This window comes from Camelus ferus, chromosome 36, assembly GCF_009834535.1.
Source record: "Camelus ferus isolate YT-003-E chromosome 36, BCGSAC_Cfer_1.0, whole genome shotgun sequence".
Lineage (NCBI taxonomy): Eukaryota > Metazoa > Chordata > Mammalia > Artiodactyla > Camelidae > Camelus > Camelus ferus.
Window position 1 is genome coordinate 10,873,933 of NC_045731.1, and position 16,053 is coordinate 10,889,985.

Genomic DNA, 16,053 nt, shown 5'->3' on the forward strand with positions numbered 1-16,053 from the left:
TTGCCACAGATAAAAATATTAGTGTTCCCAACAAGGTATGTGAACGACGGCTTTCACACACACTTATCACTCAGAACTGAGCATGTGGAGAGACTTTCGTTCATCTAGCACAAATTTAACGGGTTGCAGGAGATAATTTCTCTGGTTTCTCAGTCTGTTTCCTAGTGCCGGTATGAAGTTACTGCAGTTTTCCCTGTAAAACCGAGATGGAGATGGTACCTCCCCATATATATGTATGGAGTATAGTTTGCAACTGAAAAGAAACTTTGTGTTCCCAGCAAGCTAGGTGAAGGACGGATTTCACACACACATCTCTCTCAGAACTTAGCCTGTGGATAGAAGTTCTTTCATCTAGCACAAAGGGAACGAATTTCAGGAGAAACATTTACTCAGGTTTCTCAGTCTGTTTCCTTGTGCCGGTTTGATGTTCCTGCAGTTTTCACTGAAAAAACTTGTTGTAGATGGTACCTCCCCATATATATGTATGGAGTGTTGTTTGCAAATGAAAAGAAACTTTGTGTTCCGAACAAGCTCGGTGAAGGACGGTTTTCACACACAGTTTTCTGTCAGAAATGAGCATGTGGAAAGACGTTCGTTCATCTAGCACAAAGGGAAAGGTTTGCAGGAGAAACTTTTCCTCTGGTTTCTCATTCGGCTTCCTAGTGCCTGTTGGATGTTCCTCCTGTTTTATCTGTAAAATCGGGTTGGAGCTGGTAACACCCCATATATTTTTATGGAGTGTAGTTTGCAACTGAAAAGAAAATTTTTGTGCCCAACAATGTAGGTGAAGTACGGCTTTCACACACAATTATCTCTCAGAACTGAGCATGTGGAGAGATGTTCGTTCATCTACCACAAAGGAAACAGGTTGCATTAGAATCTTTTTCTCTGGATTCTCAGTATGGTTCCTAGTGCCGATTTAAAGTTCCTGCAGTTTTCACTATAAAATCGAGTTGGAGCTAGTACCACCCCATATATATGTGGAGTGCAGTTTGCATCTGAAAAGAAACTTTGTTTTCCCAACAAGCTAGGTGAAGGACGGCATTCACACACACTTATCTCTCAGAACTGACCATGTGGAGAGACGTTCGTTCATCTAGCACAAATGGAACGGGTTGCAGGAGAAAATTTTACTCTCGTATTTCAGTCTGTTTCCTAGTGCCGGTTTGATGTTCCTGCAATTTTCACTGTAAAAACGAGTTGGAGCTAGTACCAACCCATATATATGTATGGAGTGTAGTTTGCAACTGAAAAGAAACTTTGTGTTCCCAACAAGTTATGTGAAGAATGCCTTTCACACACACATGTCTCTCAGAACTGAATATGTGGGAGGCGTTCGTTCATCTAGCAAAAAGTGAACCGTTTGCAGTGGAAACATTTACTCTGGTTTTTCAGTCTGTTTCCTAGTGCCGGTTTGAAGTTCCTGCATTTTTCAGTGTAAAACCGAGTTGGAACTAGTACCTCCCCATATATATGTATGGATTGCACTTTGCAAAATATAAGAAACTTTGTGTTCCCAACACGATATTTGAACGATGGCTTTCACACACACTTATCTCTTAGAACTGAGCATGTGGAGAGATGTTCGTTCATCTAGCACAAAGGAAAAGGGTGGCAGGAGAAATTTTTTCCCTGGTTTCTCAGTCTGTTTCCTATTGCCAGTATGAAGTTCCTGAGTTTTCACTGTAAAAGCGATTTTGAACTAATACTTCCCCATATATATGTTTGGAGTGTATTTTGCAACTGAAAGAATATTTGTGTTCCCAACAAGCTAGGTGAAGGACGGCTTTCACACACGCTTATCTCTCAGAACTTAGAATGTGGAGAGACGTTCGTTCATCTAGCACAAAGGGAACGGTTTGCAGGAGAAACTATTACTCTGGTTTCTCAGTCTGTTTCCTAGTGCCGGTTTGATGTTCCTGCTGTTTTATCTGTAAAACAGAGTTGGAGCTAATACATCCCCATATATATTTATGGATTGTATTTTGCAACAGATAAGAAATTTTGTGTTCCAAACAAGCTATGTGAACGACGGCTTTCACACACACTTATCTCTCAGAACTGAACATCTGGAGAGACGTTCGTTCATCTAGCACAAAGAGAACTCTTTGCAGGAGAAACTTTTTCTCGGGTTTCACATTCGGCTTCCTAGTGCCGGTTTGATGTTCCTGCTATTTTATCTGTAAAATCAGGTTGGAGCTTGTAAACCCCATATATATTTATGGAGTGTAGTTTGCAGCTGAAAAGAATCTTTGTGTTCCCAACAATGTATGTGAAGTACGGCTTTCACACACAATTATCTCTCAGAACTGAGCATGTGTAGAGATGTTCGTTCATCTAGCACAAAGGAAACAGTTTGCAGGAGGAACTTTTTCTCTGGTATCTCAGTCTCTTTCCTAGTGCCGGTATGAAGTTCCTGAATTTTCACTGTAAAACCGAGTTGGAACTAATAATTCCTCATATGTATGTTTGGAGTGTAGTTTTCAACTGAAAAGAATCTTTGTGTTCCCAACAAACTAGGTGAAGGACGGCTTTCACACACACTTATCTGTCAGAACTTAGCATGTGGAGAGACGTTCGTTCATCTCGCCCAAAGGGAACGGTTTGCAGGGAAAGTTTTACTCTTGTTTCTCAGTCTGTTTTCTAGTGCCGTTTTGATGTTCCTGCTTTTTTCACTGTAAAACCGAGTTGGAGCTACTAATTCCCTATGTATATGTATGGAGTGTAGTTTGCAACTGAAAATATTCTTTGTGTTCCCAACTAGCTAGGTGAAGATTGGCTTACACACACACTTATCTCTCAGAACTGAGCATGTGGAGAGACGTTCGTTCATCTAGCATAAAGGGAACGGGATGCCGGAGAAATTTTACTCTGTTTTCTCAGTCTGTTTCCTAGTGCCGGTTTGAAGTTCCTGGAGTTTTCACTGTAAAAACGAGTTGGAGCTTGTACTAACCCATATATATGTATGGAGTGTAGTTTGAAACTGGAAAGAAACTTTGTGTTGCCAACAAGCTAGGTGAAGGACATCTTTAACACACACATATCTCTCAGAACAGAACTTGTGGAGAGACGTTCATTCATCTAGCACAAATTTAACGGGATGCAGGGGAAACTATTTCTCTGGTATCTCAGTTTTTTTCCTAGTGCCGGTTTGAAGTTCCTGCAGTTATCACTTTAAAACCGAATTGGAGCTACTAACTCCCCATATATATGTATGGATTGTAGTTTACAACTGAAAAGATACCTTGTGTTCCCAACAATCTAGGTGAAGAATGGCATTCACACACAATTATCTCTCAGAATTGAGCATGTGGAGAGACGTTCGTTCATCTAGCACTAAAGTAACGGGTTGCCGGAGAAATTTTACTATAGTTTCTCAGTCTGTTTCCAAGTGCCGGTTTGAAATTCCTGCAGTTTTCAATGTAAAACCGAGTTGGAGCTAGTACCAAACCATATATATGTATGGAGTGTACTTTGCAACTGAAAAGAAACTTTGTGTTGCCAACAAGCTAGGTGAAGGACGGCTTTAACACACACATATCTCACAGAACAGAGCTTGTGTAGAGAGGTTCGTTCAACTAGCACAAGGGGAACGGGTTGCAGGGGTAAATTTTACTCTAGTTTCTCAGTCGGCTTCCTAGTGCCGGTATGATTTTCCTGCTGTTTTATCTATAAAACAGAGTTGGAGCTAGTACCTCCCCATATATATGTAAGTAGTGTAGTTTGTAACTGAAAAGAAACTTTGTGTTCCCAACAATCTATGTGAAGGACGGCTTTCACCCACACTTATCTCTCAGAACTGAGCATGTGGAGAGACGTTCGTTCATCTACCACAAAGGGAACGGTTTGCAGGAGAATCTTTTACTTTTGTTTCTGTCTGTTTCCTTCTGCCGGTTTGAAGTTCATGCAGTTTTCAGTGTAAAAACGAGATGCAGCTAGTACGTACACACATAAATGTATGAAGTGTAGTTTGCAACAGATAAAAATCTTTGTGTTCCCAACAAGCTATGTGAACGATGGCTTTCACACACAGTTATCTCTCAGAACTGAGCATGTGGAGAGACGTTCGTTCATCTAGCACAATGGGATCGAGTTGCAGGAGAAACTTTTACTCTGGTTTCGCAGTCTGTTTCCTACTGCCGGTTTGATGTTCCTGCTGTTTTATCTGTAAAAGCGAGTTGGAGCTAGTACCTCCCCATATATATTTATGGAGTGTACTTTACAACTGAAAAGAAATTATGTGTTCCCAAAAAGCTAAGTGAAGGACGGCTTTCACACACACTTATTTCTCAGAACTGAGCATGAGGTGAGACATTCTTTCATCTAGGCAAAATGGAAACGATTGCAGGGGAAACTTTTACTCTGTTTTCTCAGTCTGTTTCCTAGTGCCGGTTTGAAATTCCTTCAGTTTTCACGGTAAAAACGAGTTGGAGCTAGTACCAACCCATAGATATGTATGGTTTATAGTTTTCAAATAAATAGAAAATTTGTGTTCTCAACAAGCTAGGTGAACGATGGCTTTCACACACACTTATCTCTCAGAACTGAGCATGTGGAGAGAATTTCGTTCATCTAGCACAAAAGGAACGGGTTGCAGGAGAAACTTTTACTCTGGTTTTTCAGTCTGTTTCCTAGTGCCGGTTTGAAGTTCCCGCAGTTTTCACTGTAAAAACGAGTTGGAGCTAGTACCAACCCATATATATATATGGAGTGTAGTTTGCAACTGAAAAGAAACTTTGTGTTCCCAACAAGCTAGGTGAACGAAGGCTTTCACGCACACTTTTCTCTCAGAAGTGAGCATGTGGAGAGACGTTCTTTCATCTAGCACAAAAGGAACGGGTTCCATGAGAAACTATTTCTCTGTATTCTGTCTGTTTCCTAGTGCCGGTATGAAGTTCCTGGAGTTTTCACAGTAAAAACGAGTGGAGCTAGTACCAACCAATAGATATGTATGGAATGTAGTTTGCAACTGAAAAGAAACTTTGTGTTCCCAACAAGCTAGGTGAACGACGGCTTTCACACACAATATTCTCTCAGAAGTGAGCATGTGGAGAGACATTCTTTCATCTAGCACAAAGGGAATGGGTTGCAGGAGAAACTTTTTCTCTGGATTCTCAGTCTCTTTCCTAGGGCCGGTTTTAAGTTCCTGCAGTTTTCACTGTAAAAACGTGTTGGAGCTGGTACCAACCCATAGATATGTATGGAGTGTAGTTTGCAACTTAAAAGAAACTTTGTGTTCCCAACAAGCTAGGTGAAGGACGGCTTACACACACACTTATCTCTCAGAACTGAGCATGTGGATAGACGTTCATTGATCTAGCAAAAACGGAACGGTTTGCAGGTGAAACTTTTACTCTGGATTCTCAGTCTGTTTCCTAATGCCGGTTTGAAGTTCCTGCAGTTTTCACTGTAAGACCGAGTTGGAGCTAGTACCAACTTATTTATATGTATGGAGTTTATTTTCCAACGGAAAAGAAAATATTTGTTCCCAATAAGGTAGGTGAAGAAAGACTAGCACACACAATTTTCTCTAAGAACGGAGCATGTGGAGAGACTTTCGTTCATCTAGCTCAAATGGAACGGGTTGCAGGTGAAACATTTACTCTGATTTCTCAGTCTGTTTCCTAGTCCCGTTTTGAAGTTCCTGCAGTTTTCACTATAAAAGCGAGTTTGAGCTAGTACCTCCCCATTTATATGTAAGGATTGTATTTTGCAACTGAAAGAAACTTTTTGTTCCCAAAAAGTAGGTGAAGGGCATCTTTCCCACACACTTCTCTCTCAGAACTGAGCCTGTGGAGAGACTTTCGTTCATCTAGCACAAAGGGAACGGGTTGCAGGGGAAACTTTTACTCTGGTTTCTCAGTCTGTTTCCTAGTGCCAGTTTTATGTTCCTGCTGATTTATCTGTAAAACCGAGTTGGATCTAGTACCTCCCCATATATATGTATAGAGTGTAGATTGCAACTGAAAAGAAACTTTGTGTTCCCAGCAAGCTAGGTGAAGGATGGATTTCACACACACTTCTCTCTCAGAACTGAGCTTGTGGAGAGACGTTCGTTCATCTAGCACAAAGGGAACGAATTGCAGGAGAAACATTTAATCTGGTTTCTCAGTCTGTTTCCTTGTGCTGGTTTGAAGTTCCTGCAGTTTTCACTGAAAAAGCGTGTTGGAGATTGTTCCTACCCATATATATGTTTGGAGTGTAGTTTGCAAATGAAAAGAAATTTTGTGTTCCCAACAGCTAGGTGAAGGACGGATTTCACACACAGTTTTCTGTCACAAATGAGCATGTGGAGAGACTTTCGTTCATCTATCACAAAGGGAACGGGTTGCAGGAGAAACTTTTACTCTGGGTTCTCAGTCTTTTTCCTAGTGCCGGTTTGAAGTTCCTGCATATTTCACTGTATAACGAGTTGGAGCTTATACCTACCCAAATATACGTATGGATTGTAAATTGCAACTGAAAAGAAACTTTGTGTTCCCAGCAAGCTAGGTGAAAGACGGCCTTCACCCACACTTATCTCTCAGAACTGAGCATGTGGAGAGACGTTCGTTCATCTACCACAACGGGAACGGTTTGCAGGAGAATCTTTTACTTTTGTTTCTGTCTGTTTCCTTCTGCCGGTTTGAAGTTCATGCAGTTTTCACTGTAAAAACGAGATGCAGCTAGTACGTCCACACATATATGTATGGAGTGTAGTTTGCAACAGATAAAAATCTTTGTTTTCCCAACAAGCTATGTGAAGGATGGCTTTCACACACTGTTAACTCTCAGAACTGAGCATGTGGAGAGACATTCGTTCATCTAGCACAAAGGGAACGAGTTGCAGGAGAAACTTTTACTCTGGTTTCTCAGTCTGTTTCCTACTGCCAGTTTGATGTTCCTCCTGTTTTATCTGTAAAACCGAGTTGGAGCAAGTACCTCCCCATATATATGTATGGAGTGTACATTGCAACTGAAAAGAAACTTTGTGTTGCCAACAAGCTAGGTGATGGACGGCTTACACACACAGTATTCTGTCAGAAATGAGCATGTGGAGAGACGTTCGTTCATCTAACACAAAGAGAATGGGTTGCAGGTGAAACTTTTCTGTGGTTTCTCAGTCGGCTTCTTAGTGCCGGTTTGTTGTTCCTGCAGTTTTCACTGTAACAACGATTTGGAGCTAGTACCAACCCATATAAATGTATGGATTGTAATTTGCAACTGAAAAGAAACTTTGTGTTCCCAACAAGCTAGGTGAAGGACGGCTTTCACACACACTTATCTCTCAGAACTGAGCATGAGGATAGACGTGCGTTCATTTAGCACAAAAGGAATGGGTTGCAGGAGTAACTATTACTCTGGTTTCTCAGTCTGTTTCCTAGTGCCGGTTTGATGTTCCTGCAGTTTTCACTGTAAAAACGAGTTGGAGCTAGTACCAACCCATAGATATGTATGGAGTGTAGTTTGCAACTAAAAAGAAACTTTGTGTTCCCAACAAGCTAGGTGAAGGACGGCTTTCACACACACTTCTCTCTCAGAACTGAGCATGTGGAGAGACGTTCTTTCATCTAGCCCAAATGGAACGGTTTGCATGAGAAACTTTTTCACTGGATTCTCAGTCTGTTTCCTAGTGCCGGTTTGATGATCCTGCAGTTTTCACTGTAAAAACGATTTGGAGCTACTACCAACCCATAGATATTTATGGAGTGCATTTTGCAACTGAAAAGAACTCTGTGTTCCCCACAAGCTATGTGACGGACGGATTTCACACACAGTTTTCTGTCAGAAATGAGCATGTGGAGAGACGTTCGTTCATCTTTCACAAAGGGAACGTGTTGCAGGAGAAACTTTTACTCTGGTTTCTTAGTCTGTTTCCTAGTGCCGGTTTGATGTTATTGCAGTTTTCACTGTAAAAGGAGTTGGAGCTTATACCTCCCCATATATATGTATGGAGTGTTGTTTGCAACTGAAAAGAAACTTTGTGTTCCCAGCAAGTTATGTGAAGGACGGCTTTCACCCACACTTATCTCTCAGAACTGAGCATGTGGAGAGACTTTCGTTCATCTACCACAAAGGGAATTTTTAGCAGGAGAATCTTTTACTCTTGTTTCTGTCTGTTTCCTTCTGCCGGTTTGAAGTTCATGCAGTTTTCACTGTAAAAATGAGATGGAGCTAGTACATCCACACTTATATTTATGGAGTGTAGTTTGCAACAGATAAAAAAATTAGTTTTCCCAACAAGGTATGTGAACGACGGCTTTCACACACACTTATAACTCAGAACTGGGCATGTGGAGAGACTTTCGTTCATCTAGCACAAATTTAACGGGTTGCAGGAGATAATTTCTCTGGTTTCTCTGTCTGTTTCCTAGTGCCGGTATGAAGTTACTGCAGTTTTCCCTGTAAAACCGAGATGGAGATGGTACCTCCCCATATATATGTATGGAGTATAGTTTGCAACTGAAAAGAAACTTTGTGTTCCCAGCAAGCTAGGTGAAGGACTGATTTCACACACACATCTCTCTCAGTACTTAGCCTGTGGATAGAAGTTCTTTCATCTAGCATAAAGGGAACGAATTTCAGGAGAAACATTTACTCAGGTTTCTCAGTCTGTTTCCTTGTGCCAGTTTGATGTTCCTGCATTTTTCACTGAAAAAACTTGTTGTAGATGGTACCTCCCCATATATATGTATGGAGTGTAGTTTGCAAATGAAAAGAAACTTTGTGTTCCCAACAAGCTCGGTGAAGGACGGTTTTCACACACAGTTTTCTGTCAGAAATGAGCATGTGGAAAAACGTTCGTTCATCTAGCACAAAGGGAAAGGGTTGCAGGAGAAACTTTTCCTCTGGTTTCTCATTCGGCTTCCTAGTGCCTGTTGGATGTTCCTCCTGTTTTATCTGTAAAATCGGGTTGGAGCTGGTAACACCCCATATATTTTTATGGAGTGTAGTTTGCAACTGAAAAGAAAATTTTTGTGCCCAACAATGTAGGTGAAGTACGGCTTTCACACACAATTATCTCTCAGAACTGAGCATGTGGAGAGATGTTCGTTCATCTACCACAAAGGAAACAGGTTGCATTAGAAACTTTTTCTCTGGATTCTCAGTATGGTTCCTAATGCCGTTTTAAAGTTCCTGCAGTTTTCACTATAAAATCGAGTTGGAGCTAGTACCACCCCATAGATATGTATGGAGTGCAGTTTTCATCTGAAAAGAAACTTTGTTTTCCCAACAAGCTAGGTGAAGGACGGCATTCACAAACACTTATCTCTCAGAACTGACCATGTGGAGAGACGTTCGTTCATCTAGCACAAATGGAACGGGTTGCAGGAGAAAATTTTACTCTCGTATTTCAGTCTGTTTCCTAGTGCCGGTTTGATGTTCCTGCAATTTTCACTGTAAAAACGAGTTGGAGCTAGTACCAACCCATATATATGTATGGAGTGTAGTTTGCAACTGAAAAGAAACTTTGTGTTCCCAACAAGTTATGTGAAGAATGCCTTTCACACACACATGTCTCTCAGAACTGAATATGTGGGAGGCGTTCGTTCATCTAGCAAAAAGTGAACCGTTTGCAGTGGAAACATTTACTCTGGTTTTTCAGTCTGTTTCCTAGTGCCGGTTTGAAGTTCCTGCATTTTTCAGTGTAAAACCGAGTTGGAACTAGTACCTCCCCATATATATGTATGGAGTGCACTTTGCAAAATATAAGAAACTTTGTGTTCCCAACACGATATTTGAACGACGGCTTTCACACACACTTATCTCTTAGAACTGAGCATGTGGAGAGATGTTCGTTCATCTAGCACAAAGGAAAAGGGTGGCAGGAGAAACTTTTTCCCTGGTTTCTCAGTCTGTTTCCTATTGCCAGTATGAAGTTCCTGAGTTTTCACTGTAAAAGCGATTTTGAACTAATACTTCCCCATATATATGTTTGGAGTGTATTTTGCAACTGAAAGAATATTTGTGTTCCCAACAAGCTAGGTGAAGGACGGCTTTCACACACGCTTATCTCTCAGAACTTAGAATGTGGAGAGACGTTCGTTCATCTAGCACAAAGGGAACGGTTTGCAGGAGAAACTATTACTCTGGTTTCTCAGTCTGTTTCCTAGTGCCGGTTTGATGTTCCTGCTGTTTTATCTGTAAAACCGAGTTGGAGCTAATACATCCCCATATATATTTATGGATTGTATTTTGCAACAGATAAGAAATTTTGTGTTCCAAACAAGCTATGTGAACGACGGCTTTCACACACACTTATCTCTCAGAACTGAGCATCTGGGGAGACGTTCGTTCATCTTGCACAAAGGGAACTCTTTGCAGGAGAAACTTTTTCTCGGGTTTCACATTCGGCTTCCTAGTGCCGGTTTGATGTTCCTGCTATTTTATCTGTAAAATCAGGTTGGAGCTGGTAAACCCCATATATATTTATGGAGTGTAGTTTGCAACTGAAAAGAATCTTTGTGTTCCCAACAATATATGTGAAGTACGGCTTTCACACACAATTATCTCTCAGAACTGAGCATGTGTAGAGATGTTCGTTCATCTAGCACAAAGGAAACAGTTTGTAGGAGGAACTTTTTCTCTGGTTTCTCAGTCTCTTTCCTAGTGCCAGTATGAAGTTCCTGAATTTTCACTGTAAAAACGATTTGGAACAAATAATTCCTCATATATATGTTTGGAGTGTAGTTTTCAACTGAAAAGAATCTTTGTGTTCCCAACAAGCTAGGTGAAGGACGGCTTTCACACACACTTATCTCTCAGAACTTAGCATGTGGAGAGACGTTCGTTCATCTCGCACAAAGGGAACGGTTTGCAGGGAAAGTTTTACTCTGGTTTCTCAGTCTGTTTTCTAGTGCCGTTTTGATGTTCCTGCTTTTTTCACTGTAAAACTGAGTTGGAGCTACTAATTCCCTATGTATATGTATGGATTGTAGTTTGCAACTAAAAATATTCTTTGTGTTCCCAACTAGCTAGGTGAAGATTTGCTTACACACACACTTATCTCTCAGAACTGAGCATGTTGAGAGACGTTCGTTCATCTAGCATAAAGGGAACGGTTGCAGGAGAGAATTTTTCTCTGGTTTCTCAGTCTGTTTCCTAGTGCCCGTTTGAATTTCATATAGTTTTCACTGTAAAATCGAGTTGGAACTAGTACCTCAACATATATATGTGTGGATTGTAGTTTCCAACGGAAAAGAAAATTTGTGTTCCCAACAAGCTAGTTGAAGAACGGCTTTAACAATCACTTCTCTCTCAGAACTGAGCATATGGAGAGACGTTCGTTCATCTAGCCTAAAGGGAACGGTTGGCAGGGGAAAATTTTACTTTGGTTTCTCAGTCTGCTTAATAGTGCCGGTGGGATTTTAATGCATTTTTCACTTTAAAACCGAGTTGGTTCTCGTTGGTCCCCATATATATGTATGGAGTGTAGATTGCAACTGAATACTAAATTTGTGTTCCTAAAAACTAGCTGAAGGACGGCTTTCACACACAATTATCTCTCAGAACGTTGCATGTGGAGAGACGTTCGTTCATCTAGCAAACAAGGAACGGATGGCAGAATAATCATTTACTCTGGTATCTCAGTCTGTTTCCTAGTGCCAGATGGAAGTTCCTGCATTTTTCACTGTAAAACCGAGTTGGAGCTACTAACTCCCCATATATATGTATGGAGTTTAGTTTGCAACTGAAAAGAAACTTTTTGCTCCCTATAAGCTAGGTGAAGGTTGGTTTACACACACACTTATCTCTCAGAACTGAGCAATAGGAGAGACGTTCGTTCATCTAGCACAAAGGGAACGGGTTGCAGGAGAAATTTAACTCTGGTTTCTTAGTTTGTTTCCTAGTGCCTGTTTGAAGTTCCTGCAGTTTTCTCTGTAAAAACGAGTTGGAGCTTGTAAAAACTCTTATATATGTATGGAGTGTAGCTTGCAACTGAAAAGAAACTTTGTGTTCCCAACAAGGTAGTTGAAGAACGACTTTCACACAGAATTGTCTCTAAGAACGGAGCATGTGGAGAGACGTTCGTTCATTTAGCACAAAGGGAACGGGTTGCAGGAGAAACATTTACTCTGATATCTCAGAATCTTTCCTAGTCCCGTTTTGAAGTTCCTGCACTTCTCACTATAAAACCGAGTTGGAGCTAATACATTCCCATATATATGTAAAGAGTGTATTTTGCAACTTAAAAGAAACTATTTGTTCCCAACAAGTAGGTGAAGGGCACCTTTCACACACACTTTTCTCTCAGAACTGAGCATGTAGAGACACGTTCGTTCATCTAGCACAAAGGGAACGGGTTGCAGTAGAAACTTTTACTCTAGTTTCTCAGTCGGCTTCCTAGTGCCAGTTTGATGTTCCTGCTGTTTTATCTGTAAAATCGAGTTGGAGCTAGAACCTCCCCATATATATGTATGGAATGTAGTTTGCAACTGAAAAGAAACTTTGGGTTACCAACAAGCTAGGTGAAGGACGACTTTAACACACACATATCTCTCAGAATAGAGCTTGAGGAGAGAATTTCGTTCAACTATCACAAAGTGAATGGGTTGCAGGTGTAACTTTTACTCTAGTTTCTCAGTCTGTTTCCTTCTGATGGTTTGAAGTTCCTGCAGTTTTCACTGAAAAAGCGTGTTGGAGATGGTTCCTCCCCATATATATGTTTGGAGTGTAGTTTGCAAATGAAAAGAAACTTTGTGTTTCCAACAAGCTAGGTGAAGGACGGATTTCACACACAGTTTTCTGTCAGAAATGAGCATGTGGAGAGACTTTCGTTCATCTATCACAAAGGGAACGGGTTGCAGGAGAAACTTTTACTCTGGGTTCTCAGTCTTTTTCCTAGTGCCGGTTTAAAGTTACTGCATTTTTCACTGTAAAACGAGTTAGAGCTTATACCTACCCAAATATATGTATGGATTGTAGTTTTCAACTGAAAAGAAACTTTGTGTTCCCAGCAAGCTAGGTGAAGGACGGCTTTCACCCACCCTTATCTCTCAGAAATGAGCATGTGGAGAGACGTTCGTTCATCTACCACAAAGGGAAAGGTTTGCAGGAGAATCTATTACTTTTATTTCTGTCTGTTTCCTTCTGCCGGTTTGAAGTTCATGCAGTTTTCACTGTAAAAACGAGATGCAGCTAGTACGTACACACATAAATGTATGGAGTGTAGTTTGCAACAGATAAAAATCTTTGTGTTCCCAACAAGCTATGTGAACGATGGCTTTCACACACAGTTATCTCTCAGAACTGAGCATGTGGAGAGACGTTCGTTCATCTAGCACAAAGGGATCGAGTTGCAGGAGAAACTTTTACTCTGGTTTCTCAGTCTGTTTCCTACTGCCGGTTTGATGTTCCTGCTGTTTATTCTGTAAAACCGAGTTGGAGCTAGTACCTCCCCATATATATGTATGGAGTGTACTTTGCAACTGAAAAGAAATTTTGTGTTCCCAAAAAGCTAAGTGAAGGACGGCTTTCACACACACTTATTTCTCAGAACTGAGCATGAGGTGAGACATTCTTTCATCTAGGCAAAATGGAACCGATTGCAGGAGAAACTTTTACTCTGGTTTCTCAGTCTGTTTCCTAGTGCCGGTTTGAAATTCCTTCAGTTTTCACGGTAAAAATGAGTTGGAGCTAGTACCAACCCACAGATATGTATGGTGTATAGTTTGCAAACAAAAAGAAAATTTGTGTTCCCAACAAGCTAGGTGAACGATGGCTTTCACACACACTTATCTCTCAGAACTGAGCATGTGGAGAGACTTTCGTTCATCTAGCACAAAAGGAACGGTTTTCAGGAGAAACTTTTACTCTGGTTTGTCAGTCTGTTTATTAGTGCCGGTTTGAAGTTCCCGCAGTTTTCACTGTAAAAACGAGTTGGAGCTAGTACCAACCCATAGATATGTATGGAGTGTAGTTTGCAACTGAAAAGAAACTTTGTGTTCCCAACAAGCTAGGTGAACGAAGGCTTTCACGCACACTTTTCTCTCAGAAGTGAGCATGTGGAGAGACGTTCTTTCATCTAGCACAAAAGGAACGGGTTCCATGAGAAACTATTTCTCTGTATTCTGTCTGTTTCGTAGTGCCGGTTTGAAGTTCCTGGAGTTTTCACAGTATAAACGATTTGGAGCTAGTACCAACCAATAGATATGTATGGAATGTAGTTTGCAACTGAAAAGAAACTTTGTGTTCCCAACAAGCTAGGTGAACGACGGCTTTCACACACAATATTCTCTCAGAAGTGAGCATGTGGAGAGACGTTCTTTCATCTAGCACAAAGGGAATGGGTTGCAGGAGAAACTTTTTCTCTGGATTCTCAGTCTCTTTCCTAGGGCCGGTTTGAAATTCCTGGAGTTTTCACTGTAAAAACGTGTTGGAGCTAGTACCAACCCGTAGATATGTATGGAGTGTAGTTTGCAACTGAAAAGAAACTTTGTGTTCCCAACAAGCTAGGTGAAGGACGGCTTACACACACACTTATCTCTCAAAACTGAGCATGTGGATAGACGTTCATTGATCTAGCAAAAACGGAACGGTTTGCAGGTGAAACTTTTACTCTGGATTCTCAGTCTGTTTCCTAATGCCAGTTTGAAGTTCCTGCAGTTTTCACTGTAAGACCGAGTTGGAGCTAGTACCAACTTATTTATATGTATGGTGTTTATTTTCCAACGGAAAAGAAAATATTTGTTCCCAATAAGCTAGTTGAAGAAAGACTAGCACACACAATTTTCTCTAAGAACGGAGCATGTGGAGAGACTTTCGTTCATCTAGCTCAAATGGAACGGGTTGCAGGTGAAACATTTACTCTGATTTCTCAGTCTGTTTCCTAGTCCCGTTTTGAAGTTCCTGCAGTTTTCACTATAAAAGCGAGTTTGAGCTAGTACCTCCCCATTTATATGTAAGGATTGTATTTTGCAACTGAAAAGAAACTTTTTGTTCCCAAAAAGTAGGTGAAGGGCATCTTTCCCACACACTTCTCTCTCAGAACTGAGCCTGTGGAGAGACTTTCGTTCATCTAGCACAAAGGGAACGGGTTGCAGGCGAAACTTTTACTCTGGTTTCTCAGTCTGTTTCCTAGTGCCAGTTTTATGTTCCTGCTGATTTATCTGTAAAACCGAGTTGGATCTAGTACCTCCCCATATATATGTATAGAGTGTAGATTGCAACTGAAAAGAAACTTTGGGTTCCCAGCAAGCTAGGTGAAGGATGGATTTCACACACACTTCTCTCTCAGAACTGAGCTTGTGGAGAGACGTTCGTTCATCTAGCACAAAGGGAACGATTTGCAGGAGAAACATTTAATCTGGTTTCTCAGTCTGTTTCCTTGTGCTGGTTTGAAGTTCCTGCAGTTTTCACTGAAAAAGCGTGTTGGAGATGGTTCCTCCCCATATATATGTTTGGGGTGTAGTTTGCAAATGAAAAGAAACTTTGTGTTCCCAACAAGTTAGGTGAAGGACGGATTTCACACACAGTTTTCTGTCAGAAATGAGCATGTGGAGAGACGTTCGTTCATCTACCACAACGGGAACGGTTTGCAGGAGAATCTTTTACTTTGTTTCTGTCTGTTTCCTTCTGCCGGTTTGAAGTTCATGCAGTTTTCACTGTAAAAACGAGATGCAGCTAGTACGTCCACACATATATGTATGGAGTGTAGTTTGCAACAGATAAAAATCTTTGTTTTCCCAACAAGCTATGTGAAGGATGGCTTTCACACACTGTTAACTCTCAGAACTGAGCATGTGGAGAGACATTCGTTCATCTAGCACAAAGGGAACGAGTTGCAGGAGAAACTTTTACTCTGGTTTCTCAGTCTGTTTCCTACTGCCAGTTTGATGTTCCTCCTGTTTTATCTGTAAAACCGAGTTGGAGCAAGTACCTCCCCATATATATGTATGGAGTGTACATTGCAACTGAAAAGAAACTTTGTGTTGCCAACAAGCTAGGTGATGGACGGCTTACACACACAGTATTCTGTCAGAAATGAGCATGTGGAGAGACGTTCGTTCATCTAGCACAAAGAGAATGGGTTGCAGGTGAAACTTTTCTGTGGTTTCTCAGTTGGCTTCTTAG